This window comes from Parus major, chromosome 4A, assembly GCF_001522545.3.
Source record: "Parus major isolate Abel chromosome 4A, Parus_major1.1, whole genome shotgun sequence".
Classification (NCBI taxonomy): Eukaryota; Metazoa; Chordata; class Aves; order Passeriformes; family Paridae; genus Parus; species Parus major.
In genome coordinates, this window is record NC_031772.1 from 2,763,113 (window position 1) to 2,782,228 (window position 19,116).

At 42.4% G+C, this 19,116-nt stretch overlaps 1 protein-coding gene across 3 annotated transcripts in view; it reads right to left on the minus strand.

Annotated features, from left to right (window-relative positions):
* Positions 1-17,818, minus strand: part of PCDH11X (protocadherin 11 X-linked) — a 429,361-nt gene extending 411,543 nt beyond the window's left edge. For 2 of the 3 annotated variants that reach the window (XM_019006551.2, XM_015626720.3), the window contains exon 1: positions 17,329-17,818. The gene's annotated coding sequence lies outside the window, so the exon portion shown is untranslated. The remainder of the gene's footprint in view (positions 1-17,328) is intronic. The other variant, XM_015626722.3, reaches the window with a different exon arrangement.
* Between the last annotated feature and the right edge of the window lie 1,298 nt (positions 17,819-19,116).

Genomic DNA, 19,116 nt, shown 5'->3' on the forward strand with positions numbered 1-19,116 from the left:
CATGCAAGCATTAGACTGGTCGCCAGGTAGAACAACAATCTGTATGCATAGTTGATATGCAGACACCTTATAAATAGCTAATAAATGATTAAATTAAATTGCTGTTTTCATAATGAATTAGTACAAGATCTGTTGTACATAATGTTTGGAATATTTAAATGGTTTAACATACTCCAGTTATAAGTACTCTGCAGCTGGCTCTTACAACACAGATTCATCACTTAAGTATTTTTAAACTGTTTATATGTTTCATTACTTTATTCCAGAACTTGTATATCTAATTTTTTTTCTAATCATTTGTAATTGCTGGGGTCAAACCACAGACCGGTTCCATGAAAAAAGGAAACCAACAATGGTTCTCTCTTTGGGCAGAATGGAACAGAGCAGAAAAGGGGGCTTGATTTGCATCACACTTGAATATAAACTGCAGCAGCTGCTGCATTTGATCAAGATAAAACTTCTTTCCCCAGATCTCATTCTGGGAAGCAAAATGCCCTTTTTTTCTAAATCAGCTGTGAAACTGAGCCTGGTTACATAACATACACTCTTCCCAAGTTTCCAACACGCTGCATTTGCCCAAGAGAGACTTGGATCATGTACAGATTTTGTTCTGAGTCTCCAGTAATTCTCCCCCAAAGTTCCAGTGCCTATGGAGTTACAGTGTGTTCGGTGCTACACACCAACACTGCAAGCACCTGAAGGATAAAAGGAAAAATCTGGCTCCTCCAAGATCATTCTTTTCCATTCTGAGGGATCCTTCCATACACATCTGTGTGATTCAGCCTCTGAACATTTGAAAACCTTGCCCCAGGCAGCTCTCCTCTTACTCCATGAAAAGGACAGCATGGGAGATGGCAATCAACATATTTTTTCTATATTTCATATTGGCTCTGTGTTTTGTGCAATCAATCCGTCAGAATGTGCACAGACCACGAGATACCGTGTCCTCTGGAAGTGTATGTCATTTACCATCTGAATAAACAGGTGAAGAAAAGTGAAATAATCCTGGTGGTGTCAGGTGAGGCAGTATTTCTGTCACCCTCATAATTGGCTCACTAATCAGAACCACGGAGCCCTTAAACTAAAGGAAAATAAAATAAACTGTCTCTTAACATCAAACTAAAAGCCTTATCTCTATAGAAAAGCTCTGCAACAATGAAAAAAGCATTGCTGGCAGTCTGAGGCAGTGCCTGCACACAGCAATGGTTTATACAAGTGCAGACAGAGCAATTTCCAATGAAAGTAAAAGCACAGAGTGGAATGGCCTCTAACCAGCTCCATGGACAGCACCACGTGTGTGGGACATGCAATGCTCTCTTACAAGCTGCACTGAGCCATGACAAACGTGCATTATTTTACAGACACAATTTCACACACAAATTGTCATCACTCTGGTTCCTCAGCCATTATTACAGTGGGGAAAGTTTATTTGGGGATGAGGTGAGTGTCTGTGAGTTTTAAACCTGTCTCCCCCTTTCTACGGTTTCATCACATTTTGCCTGAAAATAATGCAGAAGTGTCTCCCATTCTGCTAAAACCTGCATCTCATTTCCCTTCAGAAAATTTCCACACCAAATTTTCACAGGACACCATCTATCTTACAAGAGAGACACCATCTATCTTACAAGAGAGTCCCTTTACTACTTCTGAAATGAAGCTACACTGGCAAAAATACATGAATATTCATGAGCTGAATATTGAGGAAACTGTACGTTCCTGACATATTAAAAACAAGTCCCTTTTCTTGAATCACTATGCACTGACTTAAATAGAGCAAAACATTTCTGCATCCCTCACATAACTTCATAATAAAACCCCAGAAGTTCCCTGTACTAGAATTCTGTATTTCTGTCCAATACTTTGGTTAAAGTGTCCCATTTGGACCAAAGCACCAATAAATCCTTTGAAGTTGCCATAAGCAGGCCGTCAGTCAAAGCCAGACTGAATCACAACATCAGCTTCCCCAAAAACTTAGTTCCAAAGAAAAAAAACCTAATTTGACAGCTTCCATGCATCCTCTGTTCAATGTTATTTTAACTCTGCACTTCTGCTTTTGCCTCTTAAGCACTCTGCATTAGGAACCATCCATTTCATCTGCACATTTTAGCATTTTCCTTCAGCACTTGGGTGCTTCTCCATGAGAATTTAATGTTTCATCTTGGTTTGTGTTCCCTGATAGCTTGGCAAAACAGCTGAGGATTTTTGATTTTTTCCTCAGTACGTCAGTGTCTTGCCTCAAAGCTTCTCTTTATTGTGAAGCTCCAGTGCCACACTTTCTCTGAACACACTCCCTTCACCCTGGCACTTTGCCCTCCCATTGCAGCATATTCATCTCAGAGCTGTGCAGTTCCAGCCATACACTTCTACAGCCAAGTCATCACATCTACCAAATTTCCTCCAAGACTCTGCTCTAATTCTTTCCCACAAAGGAGGCTCTTTTCATCTCCGTTGTAAATTTACATGGCTTAGGGCAGAGACTCAACACAGAGCTCCCAGGTAATGCAGTGTATTCTTCTCCATCCCGCCTACCTATCAAAAATAAATGGGAAAAAATGAATGAATGAATGAATGAATGAATGATCATCAGCTCCTGACACAGAAAATTAACACAGTGAGGTTTGGCCAGCTTGCTCTCTCTTTGTTACTCTGATACATCCAAAAAACACCTGGGAAGAAACTCTCCTGGGAATTTTGTTGCTCCTGGTTGGGTCAGCTGTTCAGTGGTACTGTCACCAACACTGCTGGTGTGCTCCTCTTGTTACCACTGCCATTGTTTCATGTCTGCATGCAGCAATTTCACTCCTCTTCAAATCAAATCATGCAATGTTTTCCTGTGTTTTCAGACAGAGGACACTCACAGGAGAACGACATCAAGCTTCATTTCTTTCACAGCATATCCAAGGCAAATGTGTCTCAGTGATCAGTGTTGGAAAGAAATAGTCACACACAACAACTCTTCCTGGGTCAGGAAATGATTGTTGCATGAAAAAATATATTAATAAAGATTAATTAATCATTTTTTTTCAAAGTTGGCTGCTTCCCTGAGCATTCATGCTACAGTTAATACATTAGATATTCTCAAAGCAAAGCAAGCATCTCCTAAACACTGAAAATATTTTTTCATTAAATGCACCAAGTTGAATTTTTATATATGTCTGAAAAAGGAGATACTGTAACTTTGATTGGCATATGCTAGATACAATCCATGTTTTTTATAAGTCAGCACAGCTCAAAAGACATCAATCAAGATGTGCAGATTTATATAGCTGCAAGAAAGCCTTATACATATATGAAAGTTTACACGAGATACTGTAAATATATTCAGCTCTCTTAACACTGTATTTATTTTTGTAGGAAAAAAAAATCTAAATTTTTTTATTCCAAGATTCTTTCCTATAAATAATTCTGTAAAAAAACAGTGGCAGGTTTGAGTTCAGTTTTTCCCCTCATCTCAGTGTTACATTTATTAGAGTTCCACCTGTAACTCACTGGTCAGTGAGATAAGAATCACATCGAGACCCCATCACAAGCCCCAACTTTTAAACCTTATTCTTTGGTAAGTGTTGGGCAAAATAATGAAAAAAAAAAAAAAAAATACAACAAGCAATGAACAACATTCTTATTATGGCCCTCACAGTGTGGGTTTGGAGATAATGGCAACATGCAGCTATTTACAACTTGTTAACCTTAATGCTGGCCTTGGAGAGCCAAACTGTCTGTGCACTAGCTGGCATCTCTCCTAAAATCTCTCAAGCCTTTGTGAAGTAAATAGTCCTAGGAGTGCAAATCATCTTTTGGCACCTCGAGCTTCCCTAGCATGAAATGTTCCTTTTAGGGCCCATGCCTGTGGAAAAGTAGGAGTCAGTGGGAGACAAACATGCACGGAAAAGTGGCAGTGGCAAATGAAAATTTGCAAAATGCTTTCCAGTCACGTAGAGAAATGACAGTCCAAAAGTAAATTCTTGCAAAAGGAAATGTAAAGAACATAAGATCTAACATTGCACCGCTGTTATTTAAGATAAACCCAAACACAACGTCAGTACAAAACACGTCACAAGGCTCTTGCATTAACCTCCCACCGACAGGCTGCATCACAAAAATGATTCTGCATGAATGAGTGCATTCCTTTACATTTTGGGATATTTCAGCCTGAAGCAAGAGCAGACCTGAAGTCTTCAGTCTTATCTTGGTTTACCTTTCTCGTCAGCCACGCTGTTCCAAATGCCATGACTGCAGCCTGCTCAAGAGGATTCTGCTCATGTGCCAGGTCAGAGATGGATTTTTATTGGGTCTGCCTCATGAAGAAGTTTGCCCAAAGCCTGAAAGTTTAATGTCCATCTTAACCCAAGGACATAAATCGTGCCTTTTATGGCCACAGCATGTCCATGCATATACATATACCCACACAGGCTTTTAATACAGAAAAACAAAATAATAAAATAAAATGCACATACACACATCTTGAAAAAACTACTCAAGAGCCGATAATCTTTACAAAACACTAAGAAAATGCAGCAGAAGCATCAATCCTCTTGGTGTGATGGCGATTTTACTTTGGAGCCCTGATTACTTCCAGTCTGACAATAAGATCAGATTGGCAGTCATGAAGTAAACTGGAAACGTGATTCTGTGAATGTCAGCTGAAATACACCCTGCTCACAATGACGAGGCTCTGTCAATACAGCAGTTTGTTTTGCATATTATTTGCAGAGGGGGTGACCTGCTGGAAAGCCAAGTGACTGTGAAACTGCTGTTGTTGTGTTCAACAGACGCGCCTGGGACATGGTTCACGTCCCTTTGTTTTCCAAGTTTTCCCAGCTTCACTGAGGAGCTACATCAACCAAACAAATCTAATGCCAGAATTCACCCCAACTGCAACCAAACTCCTTTCCTGGAGTTTTCTGAACAAACAGGAGGTATTTGGCTACCAAAACACCTTCAGCAGCATTTTAGGTGACCAATTAAAATCTTTCAAGGATCAAATTTTTGACAAATTAGTTTAGAAATACTTATCTGCCTTTTATCTTTAAGTGGTAGGTTCAATACTATTCCCTTCGTTGCATCTATAATACTCCAGATAAGAAAAATGATTAAGGAATTTCCTCATGAATTATGAGTTTTTAACAGCATTGCTGCTGGGTCAGTCAAGCTCGAGTGAGTAGTCAAGGGTATGAAGTGCCTTGTGGAAAGGCAAACCTTTTAGCAGGCCTCTGCTGTCACTTCTAGATTTACCAAAAAAAGCAACTCATTGGAAAATTGAGTTTTTGTTGATTTTTCTTTTTCCTTTTTTATTAAAATTATTTATTTCTATAATCTACAAACCTTTTATTAAGTAATTTTTATTTCATTTAGGAAGTCAGATTACTAACACGAGGCCCTCCAAGTTGATTTTCTCTACAGGAAGGAGTTTTTCAGGCATTCTACTGCTCTTTGTAATCTAGAAATGAAGGAAACATTTGTCTCAGGATTCTTCCCTTCAAACTCAGATCACTGTAGTATTACCTATAAAATCCTCCAAACACTGAATCTGGTTCTCATTTTGCAAACAGACTCACTTTAATCGTACTTTGTATTTCATTGCACAATGCAGCACCACAGATCATTTAAACAGAAACAGCTTTTTGGTTTGTAAATCATCTTCAGGGCTTCTGTTTCAGAAGAAGTACGCAGATAACTCACATTCATCTTCCCTTTAATGACTGTTCTCAGTAGAATGTTTACAGCTTTTTTAACCTGTAAATCTGATTAATCTCTCAAGAGATTCATTAAAAACTTGAACAGGATTTTCTTCTCCTACAACAAACAATACTCTGGTAACACTTTCTAATAATGTACACATTCCAAGGGAAATTGAAAATTTGTGATCTCCCTGTGGTTATAGAGCCTATACATGGCATCTATGATGGTAACTATACATTTAAATTACACTCTCCTACCTAGAAATGATTGAAATGATGGATCTTTGAGATTTTTTTAGGGTAATTCAGATCAGGGAAGTATCAGGACTACTATCTATATTTTGACTTTCTGGGTACCAACTTTCATTTGCATAACTTTTACTGCAGTTGCAACAATACAGAACAAATCAGAAGCAGTTCACATATAAGTGCCTCACCCAGAACATTTACTATGAAGTTTCTACAATGAACACTTGGAATGTCTTAATTAAGAGAGTGTGGATTAGGACAGGAGTGGTGCAAGTCACTTTTTATCCAAAGCTCACCACGGACAGTTCTGTGTTCTATTCCATCAGACAAGAAGTAGCTTTTGCTGAATTACCACCAGTTCACTCTGGTTCACCAGGGCATTTCAGATCTAAATCTTTATCTCATAAGATAGCTCATCTCTAAATACAAAATGGAAAAAAAAGTAATTGGTAAATGTTCCCAGTCGGCGGCAAAAATAGAAACCAAAATGATAAAGAGTAACTGAAAACCAGTTCATCCCCTCCTCCACACAGGGAAAAAAATGGCAAAAATTATTTTCTGCTGGAGATGACTAATTATATTGACATTTTTTATATTCAGCACCATCAGGGTTGATTGTCTCAAAGCAAGATTAAGCCCCACGTTAAAATACATTTTAAAAAGAAAGAGCGCACGATGCTGATCTCTCCCTATGGCTCTGGCTTTTCCTAAAGAATATTCTGCATATTTAGGAGATTCTACACCAGACTGTAGATCAACACTTTATTATGAAATTTTCTAGTGATGGAAAAGCAGTCCCTACATAAGGTTCCTCCTGGAACTCAGGGAAACTTTGATTTAGCTTCTCGGCCTACCAAAGATTTCCCTGTACGCCATCTGCTCTTTTCATTTATTTAAAATCCACATCTGCAGGGTTCTGAAAATATCAGACTGAGAGTGTCTAATAGCACAAATGCAATACAGCCTTTACCACACATTCATTAAGATAAACAAATAATTAGGGTAAGAAGCTTTCATCAATGGAATCTGAAGGAAACAGTCCATAATTGTGGAATAACTACGTTTAATGTCCAACAAATTGCATGCAGCAGATATTTGTTGAAATATATAGTGACACCTAAGTATTTTTTTAAGGGAAAATGTTCTTTTGCAGACAGCAGAAACAAAATGGTACAGCAAGAGTCAATGGTGAAAAATACTGAATGAGTACTTGCAGTATTCTGCTGAGCTTTCAGTAAAAATTGGCCCAAATAAACCAACACAAACCCACGGAAGTAATTTTTAATCTAAATTTCATCTAAATTTAACATAGGCAGTATTAGGATCCTTTTAGATGTACAAAAAAAAACTACCAATGACATCATGTTAGACAGACAGCATGGAAAGTAATTGAAACTACCAGAAATGAAGAGATACTTTAATCTAGCTTTAACAACAAAACTCATGAAAGGCTTGTTCACATTCAGGCACCTTAAACATAGCTTTCCAGTGAATAATTTTTGTTTGACTGCCTGCTTTGACAAATAATTCCATGATAAAATGAATAAATTAGAACTTCTGTACTATAAATATCAATTTTAGAGAATTTTTAGGACTTTTGGTTTCATTTGTAGGGATCTTCTATTATATTTAATGAAAGTACTTAAATTTCTTCCCATAAAAATATTGTGTATTCTCAAACTGATTTTATTTTCATACCCTCACAGTCATACATTGTTAAGTCCCTCTCTAGAAACTGCATTTCTTGCATTTTTCTGTAGGGAATCTGTCAATCAACCTCCAGTCACCCTTGTAGTCAAGAGCAATAAACCATCAACATGAAGCATCAGCAGAACACTATTCACAAATACAAACAAAATTACACTCCAGCTAATATGTCCACCCCAGAAAACCCTCAGGAAGAACTGAATTAACAAGTTTGTCTTACAGCTCTGAATGTCAACTAACTTAGGTTTTCTAGGACTAAGGGAAAAGAATCAGTCTCAGATTCTCTTGCCTTCAGCTCTGTTAATAAATCTGAGGCTTCTGCTTTCCAGTTGGCCTTTAAAGAAGAACAAAAAGGTACAGCAGGGTTTCCTCAGAAAGAGAAAGGAAACTAAAAAGAATTTTATAGATCAAAAGCACTACTTCAACCTGTATCCAGAAGGGCCCTGCACAAAGAGAAGAGACGACTTGTTGAAGTGGCAGCCTTGTGTCTATAACCTCAGCTGAAGGAGGCCTCCAAAATTACACCAAATAGCACATTGTGAGACAGGAATAGCAACCAGTGCTGGGATCCAGCACAAAAATAACAGCTCCCTTCTCCTCACTAGTGGGTTTCTCTCCCTGTCCTGCTCCTCTCCTCTCCACCACCTGAACAACCAGAACAGCGAGGACAGAGCAAGCTCCCGAATTTGAGCAAAAAATCACGGTTGAGACAAGGCAAAAAGCAGTGACCTACATAGAGGAGTCAATGTCTTTTTATAGAACCACAGGGAAGTTCAGACTGGAAGACCTCTAGAGAGTCTGTCTAGCCAAACCTGCTCCAAGCTTCTAAGTTACATTAGGCTGCTTGGGGCCTTAGGTCAAGCTTTGAAAATTTCCAAGGATACTTCTGTATATTAAGTGAACATTTCTGCAGCGTGCAAAAAGGAGAATCCGCTTCAAGTATTTCTTTTGGTTTACTACCAAGATTATCTAATGTGCTTGCAGAGCTTTGAGTCACTGGGAAACTCAGTGAATACAGAGTTCTTACATTCAGGAAACATAAAGTGGCAAAAGATCTGTAAATTAGCACATAGAGCTCAGCCTAAAATCACACTGATATCAAGGACAGCAGGAAACTCTTCATTTTGACAGAAATATGTGACTCCAAACAGGGCTCCCATTTCCAGGGTCCTTCACAAAACTGAGCAGGATCTACAAAAGCTGAGAAGGAAAGTGGCTGTTGCCAACCCACAACGGATTTGACGTTTCTCCCTCCAAAACAGTTATGGCTGAGGCTGTAAAAATGACATCAGTCAGGGAGTATTAAAAGAAAAGGAAAGGAGGAATATCTGCCATAAATGTGGCTCACAAAATGATGGATGTCATCCTAAAACTGGTCTTATGGATCACAAAACAGTCTGTTAAAAATGCTAATTCCCTCAGCCTTCAGACTAAGAAATATCTGAGCACACTGAACTTTTGTGAGGCTCATCAACAGGTATTTTACTACCATAGTAACACACTGAAGCTGTTTCCAAGAGTATCTTGAAATTTCATCATTTCCACTTCACTTCCCCTTAGAGGTTTCCAAAAGACCTATTTGTAGTGCCAGGGTTCTACATGAGTATCATATGTACATGTAACCACATACACAGCAGGTAAGCAGGTGTCCTGACCAAGTTATCCCTTTGATCACTGCAGCATGCTGAATTTTTCAGAAAGCAATTTCTGTTGGTTGATTAGTATCTCCATCAACCACTGTCTCGCAGTTCAGCAGATCAGCAAAGTGATTTCTGCTTCAGTAATGACTAAATCAAGACACGGATCCAATACTCTGAAGTGACTGCGTTTCCAGAATTTAGTTAATCCTGCAGTAGCCAACCTACCACCTGCCAGCCTCTTCTAAATCACTTACTCTAAACCTTTTTCCAATGATTTCTTTCAAGCTTTTTTACCATTTATAACACAATAGAGCCTAAAACTACTGTACCTGCCAAAATGAATTACATGTAAGGAACTGAGACTCTCCACATTTTTTTTCAGCGGCATGTTGCACGATTTTTGATTCAGACATTACTCTTTAAATCCTCTTTTCTTGTTAAGTGCACTACAACAAAAGTACAAACACTGACATTAAGAGGACTCATAGAAAAAGGCATTTTTATGAAGCCAGATAAAGTTTCCATCAAACTGAACAGGCAAATATTCTGGGGCTTTATGTTTTCCCACTGATGTTGAACAATGACCAAAGCCTGAAACCTGCTTTAAGTTAGCAAGATAAAAAATAGCCAAAAGATGCAACTACAGTACAGTTGACCCAGGATATGATGCTAAGCAGCCCCAAAGAGCAATACTTTGCTAATTAAGTGATTTTTTGTATTTCAAGAGTACCCTACCCGGTGATTTCAAAGAGTACTCAAACACTGAATTGGAGCCAAATTCCATTCATGTTGTCAGGAACCTCCTACCGAATGTGAGCTGTGGAAGGCAATACAATCACAGAAAGACTATCCTAGCAAAAAAACCTTGACAGTACATTTACCTTTTTCTTCAACCTAATGGATAATACAATGGATTTCAGAGTTAATCACTATTTGACAAGGAATCTATGATTTTATGAATAAAAGCAAATTATTTTTATCTTAAATTTAGGTAAATTTCAGCCAATTCTTTTCCTGTTTATAAACTTTCTTTATGGTTTTAACTTCTGTTTGTTGTTTGTCTAAGTTTAGATTAATGGAAAGCCAAGAGAATCTTTTCTTCTGACTGCATTTCTTGTTTAGTGTGATTGTCCTAAAATATAGCCATGTCTTTTTCCAGTGCTGAGGGTTCCACTCAGTTACCTGGACAGACCAGTTGATGCTTGACCATTTGATGAGCCACAAAACATAGAATGTTATATCAGTAATTGGCCCCAAACTCAACCATCAAAGCATCAACTTTTCAGCTTCAATTAACAAACTTATTTCAAAGACAGCTGAGTCAAATTTAAAAAGTGAGAAAGAGCGAGCATGAGTAAATTCAATTTACTTTATTTTCAGGGATAGAAGCAAGCAGGAATTTTTCTCCATCAAAACACCCAAAACTCCTCATAGTCACTGGTATTAGGCACCAGGAATGTCTCTCCCTTCTGCACACAAGCTCAGGTTGCTCGTGCTGCCGATGGCTCAGCACTGACACAGCCAGAAGGGCTCACAGGGCTGCCAGTGCTCAGCACATCCCACCTCATTCCTCAGCTACAACACAACAGTTTCTGACCAGAGACACAAGTGAGACATTTCTTTGAAAGCATTAAAGTCTTTGATTTCTGACTCTTTTTACTCCTTTATTTTTTTTATTTTTTTTTTAATGATATGCCAAGTGTCTTTTTTCTCCCCTTTTCTAGCTTGAAACACCTTCAGTTAATGTTCTGTGAACTGATCTCAAACATACTTTGCATTCTGCTTTAGGGTACTCCCAGTGCAGTTCATGGAAATGGTTTTCTCTCTCTATGTGGATAAATCTAAAGTGTGCAAGATACAAACTGATATCTGAATGAGCATGTTGCCAAAAAAACAAATAACTACAACTGACAGCTGACAATTCTGTAATTGTTTAAAGAGGGATTCTAAAGGAGTTTCTTCCTAACTGTGGTTGATGGTGCTCTCCCAGATATATTTAAAGGGCTTATATATGAAAGAGGATGGGGGAATATGTGAATACCAAAAACCTCATGATAGTTCTATTTTTTTAGTCATTGTTATTCCAGATTGATCACACACAATTAAAATACACTTATTTCCCAGTATCTAAGGACCCTTCTGTAACTTTCACTCCTCAGGTTTCACTAATGCCATAAACAACTGCACATGTACAAGTGTGGATTTTTTCCTGATGTTTCTGGTGGAATCATAGAAGATAAAGAAGTAATATCTGCCAATTCAGCTGCCCCTTGGTCAGAGGACACGGCCTCTGTAACAAACTAGGACAGCAAAACTCTTGATTTACTTTATATGTCACATTTTCTTTAATAAGTCATAAAATCACAGGTGTCCTGAACATGAATTTTAAACAGAGATCTCTGGATGTACACTCAGCTGACAAGCACTGAACTGATCTCCTGGGGGAGAGTCCCGATTACCAGAAACTATTTCAAAACCCTTCACTGGAATCCATTCATTCTAGAAAGCCTCAAATGATGACAAGGCAGGGAGATGAACAGAAAATGAATTTTACATATTCTTTTCCCAATTTTCATTCCCAAAATTATTACTGTGTTGCATTGCACTCCTGATGTTGATTTACGACACATAGCCATGTACATTTTCCAAGGGTCAATTAAATGACTTACACAGTGAAGCCATTATTCCATTTAATGATAGCTTTGGTTTCATCCTTATACCCTACATATACTTATAAATTACTGACAGCAACTATAATCTAAACAAACTACTACACTGAGGCCCTAAATCATTTGAGTTCAGAGTTATATGTGCACGTTACAGCTATTTTTAAGTCACCGTTTAATGGAATTTCCAAACTGAGTTCCTCTGCACTTTTCTTCAGGGAATGCTATGGGACTCTGTTTGGCTGTTTAACAAGTCTAGATCATTCATCAGAAACATCACACAAATCCTAGGAAAATCTCTTTCCAGTCTGTGAATGCAGCCTGCGCCTTGACACGATGCCTCCCATTGAAGCTACGCTCCGTCTCAGGGAGAAAATGACATCGCACCTATGGAAAACCACTGATCCAGGTACCCGTGTGCCTGTCAGGACACACAGCCCCACACCTGCCAGGAGACAGGGACAGACAAACTTTTGTAACTACAAAAGCAATCACAGAACCTGCAGAAATGACTAAACATGGGTTTAAATTATTACATCCATTAGCAGAGATAAAACTCAAGTCACAAAATTTCATTTCTCGGGAGGATTATTAAAAGAAATGTGACCTGATGAAATCTCAGTTACGGGCTGGAGGGACACAGCTGGCTTTTTTATAACTGTTCCCTATGCTCCATTTTATGGAACCTGCAGTTCAGTCATGCCCCAAGCATTTCATACTTTCCTTGTGGTGGGCATGCCTGTGCCTTGTGCCAGGGACTAGAGCTGGAAACATGAGTGCATGTGGCTGCAGCGTGCCCACGTGTGAGAACACGGATCCAGCAGATCATAGATTTCCATACATATACATTTATTTATTTAACAAGATAGCACAGTTGGTTAAATGAAATATGCTGTGCATAAGCATTATAAACTTATCCTTGACTTTTTTCCCCTTTAGCATGTATTTCCTGCTACTTCAGTAGACAGCATCGAGCGTACATAATTACTAATTAAATTCCTACAACAATAATAAAACTATGTCCTTAAGGATGTAACAGATAAACACTGATATGCAAACAGACTACATCACCAGTGACATCTTATTTCTAGAGCAGCTTGGAGGAAGAAAATCTTCCCCAAAACAACCATGTCACATCAAAGTAGAACACAAGGCGAGATGTTCCCTTGGCAGGAAGATGAAGCAGAAGTTTCTGAGCACAGGGAACCGCCACATTAAACCCCCCAGCATTAAACCCAGCAGCGATGGCTTTTAAAGACAGTGAGCACCTCTGCTTGTAATTTCACTATTGAATTTGGAAGTCTGGGTACGCAGGTTCCCTTTGCAACTTGAATTAATGAAAACAACAACCATTTAAAAAGAGCTTCCTCGAGAAGTTAGTAAAGCATTTGCTGTTAAACTGGCTGAGTTCTGCCACCCTTGTAAGCAAAACTCCTCTAGAGCAGCGCCTTCAGTACCACATGAACAGGCAGAACTCCTGCAGGAGCGGCACAAGTTAAAGTCTGTACGTAATGTAAGGCAAACAGCAGTTATGGAAGGCTCTGTTCCACTAGGAATTTTTTTCACAGATTGCAGGAAGATTTGGTTCAGGCCATGTTGGATCAAGAAGGCTAAATCTTGCATAATCTATGGGAAAACATGTATTTTCGAAGAGTGTCAGAAATAATTTCGAACAGGACTTCGTTAAGCACAATGACAACAGACTTCAAAGGAAAAGAATACTTAATTGTGACACAGTTTCTTAGTTACTGTCAAAACTACCACAGTTTGATTGTGTCCACAGACCAAATCCCACAGTGTTTTTCATCTGTATTTTAATTTTCATATTAACTTCTCCTGACATCATACGATTTGCCTGTGGATCTGCAGGGAGGATGATATTTCACAGACCCAACAGAGATACACGGGCACTGCTACTTCACCACACCGGTGGAAGACAACTGCTACAAAATTCCTCAGCGAACTCATTGCAGAAAGAGGTAATTGGGACAGAAGAATATTAATCTCCCCTAAGAATTTTTATGTAAATGGCAAACAATACTCATTTATTTCTTCCAGTCCAAAATACTTGGAATAAAGGAAGCTGCGTCTTGAACCTGCTCCTTGAAAATTGGCATTACATAGCATGTGCAACTGTGCTCTTGGGTCCACGTGTATTTGTAATTCCAGGAAAAGGCTTTGGGATGCTTGAGGGAACAGGGTTCTACCGCTGTCCCCGCTGGCAGTTCGCTGATGGGCAGCAGGATTACCGGGCTGGCTGTTTCAGGTGGACAACCTGGCAAGTGAGCCTCAGCAGCAGCATCCCCCAAAGGTTTCCAACACCTGGGTCAGACAATCAGCACTATTCAAAAGTGAACGGTTCCCTTTGACTCATTGAAAGGAAAATTTCAGGGGTTACAATACAAGGTTGGGGTTTATTGTTCTTGCAACTTAAACCTGAAAGGAGCTACCTGGAACAGTGCCAAAGGCATTAGTTCTGATGTGGTGTGAGATCTGACTAATTCCTGCTTGGAGCCAGCGCTGTTCTCCTTCAAGAAAAGTTCTGCTGCCTGCTTAACAACCACAGGGCCCTTTAAAATCCAGGCAGAAACACTCACCTGGATCCACGAGGGCCTTTGGAAAGGTTTGCTGGGTTGTTTTTTTTTCCCTTTTAACCTCTCAATTTTTCATACAGGTGTTGTTTTCTACTAAGTTTTCTATAACCTCAACTTAACAATGCCAAATGCTATTAAACTTCACTGTTTAGGATATCTGTTTTTTTCTTTTTACTATATGAATGAGTCCAATTTAAGCTTGGAGCCAGTCCTTAAAACCAGCTGTTAAATTCCTAAGCAAATGGGTGTTTTAATGGAAAGGCTGACATACTCCTAACTGTGGGAGCGTGAATGGCTCCACTATGAGATTACTCAAGTCCAAGTAGAATACAAATGCATTACAGGAACACAGGTTCAGATCTTTGATCTCTTTTTTTGCAGAGGCTGTGATGTATAAAGCCAATTCCACTGTGCAGACAGTACTACACTGAATATAAATTATCCTTTAACTATAGCGAGGCTCACATTTAAAGAAATGCTGCAAGAATGAACAATGCAACCATAAAGTAGAGTTCTTCTGTAGCAAAAATACACAGCAAGATCTGCATGAATAACCATGGTTTCAAAGGACAAAAGTTCTTCCATAGCTGTTATGTGATAAAAAATAGAGTGAAATCTGGAGTATTGGACATACAGAAGTACAGTTGGAGCACTCTGCTTGCTCTTTCCATTAAAAAAGCGAGCTAGGAACACTTGCTTTATTGCCCAGATTAAGCATCATTCCCCTAAGAGGCATAAAAAAATGATTTTAAAATGTGGAAACCAACAGTCTCTACTGAATATGGCTTGAAATTTAAACATCTTTTTTCCAGATACCTCTTTAGAGGAAGAACCTTCTGCCTACTGAGCTAACACTAAGCTCCCTGGAGTTTAGCCATGAATATTCTAAACCTATCTCTTACAATTCACAAAAAAGTTGTCTTTTGCCAAAATAAAATGCTTAAGAGGAATTCAATATGCTTATATACTGCCTTTCCTCATTTTATTTAAAATAAGTGTTTCCATCTCAACTTTGTGCCAAATACACAGCAAGAGAGAGAGACTGAGTTCTGGAGATGTTACCTGAGATTCTGTACACAAATGGGAAAACAAATTCCTTCTGAGAACATCAGCTATTCCGGGTTGGTTTGTAAATTAGCATTTAGCCAACTCTTTTGCAGTTACAGATAGGTACTGTTGAGGATTCTTACACGAATTTCTCTGCTGTTTACATCAGTTGTTTCTTAGGTGGTGCTCAACCATGGTGCATCCACGCTCTGGGATGTTTCTCTGCTCGCCAACTTTGTGTGTGGGGGAATGTTAGTAAATAAAAATAAATAAATAAATGACTTTGTTCTTTATCTTACCTCTTTTGACCTGTGCAATCTGGCAGACCAATGCTACTTCCACTGCAGGCAAGCAAAAAGTTACAATTTATTTTTCACTTAATCTTTTTGTTGTCTTTAGGCTTCCTTTCAGTAAGGCGTGAAGAAGGTGCTCTTTGTGGCTCAGCTCTCTATGCCAGAATACAACTGAGCACAATAAGAATGCAAGGATGAGCTGATAGTATCTACTGTCCTCAGCTCTGCTTTGGTTCAATAAACTTGAACATCTTCTCCCCTCCTCTGCCGATTGAGATAAGCAGCAACAATTACTCAAAATGTATTATCAACTCAAGCTCAAAAAGGCACGATCAGATGAGCCGGCTGCATCTCTCCCAGCCTCAGTTTCCTTCAGTGTCCGAGAAGGGCAAATAGGTCCCTGTTTGCCTCTTGCCATGCACCTCGCAGCTACTTTACAGGCAACTACACCCAGGCTGCAAAAGGAGAGATAAATCCTTTGCCTTCCACATCGCCTGCAAGGTTTCTGCCTGTAGCCGGCAGGCTGCAAGATGTGTAGCACGATGGCAAAAGTCACAAACGAACCATCTTTCCCTTCCCCATACCATCACGTTCTCTCCTTGTCTCACTGTGTTCTGCTCTCTCCTCGCCTTTCTGTGGTCTCCATAGCTGAAACCAAGAATTCACTGGGCATCACTGCAGTGCCTCTAACCAATTCTAACTGTATCCAGAGCTTGAGTCAATTAAAACACATTTCAGCTTCATCTGGTTTTCATCCCATTCCAGTACTCCACATACACAGCAACTTTAAGCTTACAGACATCCTTTCATGGTTCAAGAAAATCCTTCAATCAAAGAACTTCATTTACAATCCAGCATAGTTTTTGCTTTCTCTGCTCTCCACAGCAGCCTGGCATTTTGATGCAATCCTCATTTAATGCAATCTCCATTACAGGATTATGATCACATCAATAAAATGTTCCATATGGTTTGTTTTGGTTTTTGTTTTGTTTTTTTTTGTTGTTTTTTTCTCATCCCTCACCCCCTCTCATTAATAGTAGGCACTATATCTGCAAAAAAACAACAAATCAAACAGGCTGATGGGATGCTCTAGGGAGATAGCGGGGGGTACACATTCAACAAAATGCAGCAGCCAATGCAAACTGCCCATCAGAGACTGAGCCCGTGGATCTCATTCCTGAGCTAGACGAGTTGCTCACTGTCCGCGCTGTGAGCACACATCCTCACCGTGCTGTGCTACCACACTAAAAATAAATACAGCCTTTGCAATCACTTGCGAGCTCCGTGCACTTTTCACAGGAGCAGACTTTCATTTCACTTGATCTGTTCCAGCCTATCCATACTGTTCTGGATGAACCGCTGAGGCTCTGCTTCCAAGGTGGGGGGGATGCTGGACAAAAGATATCATATAAAAGGATACAAAAACCCCCCTTTTCCCCAAGCCCCCCTCTTACCTTAAGTGCCTTCTTTGCACAAGATGCCAATCTACATGGGCTCCTCAGCACATCATCAAGGCGTTTTAAGTAGTGAAGGCTGCCCCACTGCATGGAACTTAGACCGCTTTGCAACAGCAAATCCTCGATCCAAAGCACCAGCCGCTTCTTCCCATGCAGTGTGCCGAGCACGAATCACACGCGACTTCCACATAGGGAATAAAATCGTAAAAGAACGGGGGGGAAAAAAAAAGGTATCCTAACTTTTAGGTAGCCTGAGTTTGTTTTATTTCTGTTGGGTTTAGTCAATTATCTGCTTTTGCAGCCGCGACACGATGGAAAGGCAATCGCGCCCTGGAAGCCCCGCACCAGTCCGCAGAGGTCCGGCCGCGTAACCCAAGTTGCGCGGAGAGACTCTGAACTCGGTGCGGCTCCGCAGCGCAGCCCGGCAGCCCTTCCCTCGCCGGGCGGCTGCGGACACCGGAGCGCCGGGTCCCCCCGCGGGGCAGCCGCCGCCGCTGGGCGCTCGCCCGGCCCCCGGCGGGGCTGGCCCGGAGCTGGCCCGGCTGGCCCTGGGGGCGCGGGCTGCGCTGCCGGCGGCGCCCCGGAGCCCGCGCTGTCCCGGCGGCGGCGGCGGCGGCTCCGGCTCGGCTCTGCCGCGGCCGCCCGCGCCCCGCTCTGCCGCTGCCAGCCGGCCCTCCCCGCGGCTGACATCAGCGCCAGGAGGAGGAGCGACGCCGGGGACGCGAATAGCCGGGCCGAGGGGGGTTCCCCCTCCCGGAGCCGCCCTGCCCGCTCCTCTCGGAGAATCCCCCGAAAGCGGCGGCGTGGCCGCTCCGCCGCCTCGCCGGGGGGCGGCCCCAGTCCCCGCCGGCGCCCCCCGCCCTCCGGTACTGCCCGGCGGGCGGCTCCCAGACAGGGGAGAAGCGGGGAGAACCGGCGCTCGGGGCCGGAACGGGACCGGAGCGGGGCGCAGCGCTCGCAGCCCGGGGCGGCCGGGCAGCTCAGCGCCGGCGGTGCGTCCCTGCCTCCCTCCGCCGGGCTCCCCGCCTGCACAAGCGCCGCGGCGGGGGAGCAAGAGGGGATACGAGGAATAGCCCCTCGGCCTGGCCCCGGCTGGGAGAGCTCCCGTGCCCGCGGAAGAGCTGCCGCCCCCGGCTCCGCCGCCCGCCCTCCAAGCCCATCAGTGCGGCGGTGCCCGCTCCGACCGCCCCCGCCGCAGCCCGGGATGGCAGCGGAGCAGCCGCCGGCCGAGCCGCGCTCCCGCTGCGGAACGGGCGCCGCGCGAAGGCTCCGAGCGGGGGCGGCGGGGGGACAGCGCCCGGGACTGAGCGGAATCTTCCCGGCGGCGGGGCTGGGTGCCCGGGCTCGGGGGATGCTGAGTGCCCGGGCTCGGGGGATGCTGAGTGCCCGGGCTCGGGGGATGCTGAGTGCCCGGGCTCGGGGATGTTGGGTGCCCGGGCTCGGGGGATGCTGAGTGCCCGGACTCGGGGGATTCTGAGTGCCCGGATTCGGGGATGTTGGGTTCCCGGGTTCGGGGGATGCTGGATGCCCGGGTTCGGGGGTGTTGGGTGTCCGGGTTCGGGGGATGCTGGGTGCCCGGATTCGGGAGTGTTGGATGTCCGGGGATCGGAAGATGCTAGGTGCCCGGGCTCGGAGGATGCTGGGTGTCCAGGGCTCGGGGTGGGGCGGGCGTCCCGCACATTCCGGCAGCTCCTTTCTAGGGCCGGAGCTCGGGGTGCGGGAGACGACGACGGAGGAGGAGGGGTCGTGCCGCAGCCTCCGGGGGGGACCCGCTGCCGAAGGGAG